The sequence below is a fragment of the Cebus imitator genome, unplaced genomic scaffold, assembly GCF_001604975.1.
Source record: "Cebus imitator isolate Cc_AM_T3 unplaced genomic scaffold, Cebus_imitator-1.0 Scaffold2841, whole genome shotgun sequence".
Taxonomy (NCBI): domain Eukaryota; kingdom Metazoa; phylum Chordata; class Mammalia; order Primates; family Cebidae; genus Cebus; species Cebus imitator.
The window spans coordinates 1-2,457 of NW_016110156.1; the positions used below are offsets into that span (position 1 = coordinate 1).

General features: G+C 46.8%; 1 pseudogene across 1 annotated transcript; it reads right to left on the reverse strand.

The window, feature by feature from the left end:
- Positions 1-654: 654 nt before the first annotated feature.
- Positions 655-2,142, reverse strand: LOC108299207 (annotated as a pseudogene). The gene is made up of 2 exons (XR_005198891.1): positions 1,787-2,142; positions 655-1,730 (listed from the first exon to the last, which is right to left on the reverse strand). The product of XR_005198891.1 is annotated as an actin-related protein 2/3 complex subunit 2-like (transcript).
- Positions 2,143-2,457: the final 315 nt, after the last annotated feature.

A 2,457-nucleotide genomic window follows, 5' to 3' on the forward strand; every position in this document is an offset into this window, starting at 1 on the left:
CTGAATACCCATCGATGTCTTGCAGGACCATACACTAACGAACACATTTTGGGAAATTCCATACATTAGCCACAATAAAAAGGTAAACCAGAAAACCCTTTAATTTGCCTGTCACTGTCCTGGGAGCTTCTTGGCTATTCCAGAGCAGCCACAGAGTCGCAGGGACCAAGCTTTACAAGGAAGCACGTTTAAGTTTATATTACTAGTCTGCTGGGTGCCGTGGCTCATGCCTGTAATACCAGCACTTTGGGAGGCTGAAGCAAGCAGGCTGCCTGAATCCAGGAGTTTGAGACTAGCCTGGGCAACATGGCAAAACCTCATCTCCACTAAAAATACAAAACATTAGCCAGGCATGGTGGTATGCGCCTGTAATCCTAGCTACTTGGGAGCTGAGGTGGGAGGATCACCTGAGCCCAGGAGGTAATGATACCCTATCTCTCAAAAAAAAAAAAAAGTAGTTTGTAGCTCACACAGGACAGAGCCTAGTCGAGCCTCTCTCCTCTCCTCTAGGGGAGGTAGGACCCAAACCTGATGGCTCCTGAAACCCGGGCTTCCCAGCTTAGGTTTGCAGGTTCAACAGCAATATAGGTCTTTCCGTCTTCCTTCCTCTTCTCATTTTGGACTCGCAGTCCAGAAACCCAGCAAATTCTCATGTAAGATAGAAAGATTTTCTTTATTAATGACCCCAACCGTATTTCTTTAGATACAGGAGTTTTGAACTCAAATACTTAGGAGAAAACAAGTTAAGATTGCATTATCCTGCAACTCATTACCAGTAACATATTGCAAAGCGAAACAGCTTGGAAAAAAGGGTGGGAGGAAAGGGAAGTGAGGGAGGGAAGATAAAGAAAAGGAATTAAGTTGATCAAGTGGAATTCTTTTTTTTCTTTTTTCTTTTTTTTTTAATTCTTGGGAACTATGAAGTCCTTGCAAGCACAGCTCGTTTCTGCAGATTATTTTCCAAACGTGTACAAAATGGAACCAAAACGGGGAATCCCTTAAGAACCTGAAGAGGTGCAACATTAAAAGCTACGATTATCCAGTAGCAAGTGCTCCAGCCTTCAGTTGCCAGCCGCTTCCTCCTCTTATTTCCAAGATTAGCGGGATGAAAACGTCTTCCTGGTGATTGTTTTCATTTCTTTTTTCTCGGCATCTGGGCGTGCGCGGATCAGAACCTGAGGAAGTCAGAGGTTTTTGCCCGCATACGTGTGTGAATATAGGTCTTAGAGCACTTGATGCGGTAGTGCAGGTAGTCCCGGAACGTTTGGATCAGGTTGATGGTGCTGTCTCGAGCACTGGCGTTGGTGTGGCGAGGGAACAGCACAAAGGTGATGTAGCCAGTGTTGTCACCCACAGCGGCGTCCGTGTCTTTCAGCTCCAGAGGAGGTTCCCTGTGGCTAAAGAGGCCCTGTGGGCTGTGGGGCTGGCTTTGCGTCCTTCTTTGAACTCCTGCATGAACAGCTTTCCAATGACCACATCGTCGTCATCCTTAAACACTGTACTTAAGACTACTGTGACTCTGTCCTTTTCAGACTCAACGTACATGGTCTCATCATCCCTATAATGGATAACTGCCCTGTTCTCTCCTTCCTTGCCCTGCTCTTGGAATTGGAATTATTTTTCAAAGACAGAGGCAAAATAATTTCGCTTCAACATGCCAGCTTGATGCACAATGGAATCCTTTGATGCAGGCAGATTTTCAAGGTCGTATAGCGAAGAGACATTGTATCCTGGTTGGCTCTGTGGCGCAATGGATAGCGCATTGGACTTCTAGTGACATTGTATCCTGATTCTGGATTTACCAAGAAACTCCTGTACACCCTCTTTAATAACTGATCAGCACCACGTGCCTGAAGTTCCTTGTAGAATTTCAAAGAAATACTGACCATCACTTTTGTTTTGTCTCCATTAGGATTTGAAATATGATAGAGGACCCCATCGAAATCTGCAAATGTTACTTCTGCTTCTGGTTTGTTTCCGGCGGCCGCTGCTCCAACTTGAGCGCGAGCGTCTCCTAGATGATGCGGTTGTTCACCTCCAGCAGGATCAGGGCAGCGGCTGGCCCCGAAGCCTGAACCCGCCTGCCGAGCCGACGCCCTTGCCGCTTCACCAACAAGCCCGGTCCCCGCCCAGCCCCCGGCTCTAGCCCAATAAAATGTTAATTTTAATACAACTCTATATAGCAGATTCTATTTCCATCTCCACTTTACAGTTGAGAAAATAGACAATTAAAGAGATATCCATGTAATCCCAGCACTTTGGGAGGCCGAGGCAGGCGGATCACAAGGTCAAGAGATCCAGACCATCCTGGCCAACATGGTGAAACCCCGACTCTACTAAAAATAGGGGAAAAAAAAAAAAATTAGCTGGGCGTGGTGGCGCCCGCCTGTAGTCCCAGCTACTCGGGAGGCTGAGGCAGGAGAATTTCTTGAACCCGGGAGGCGCAAGTTGCGGTGA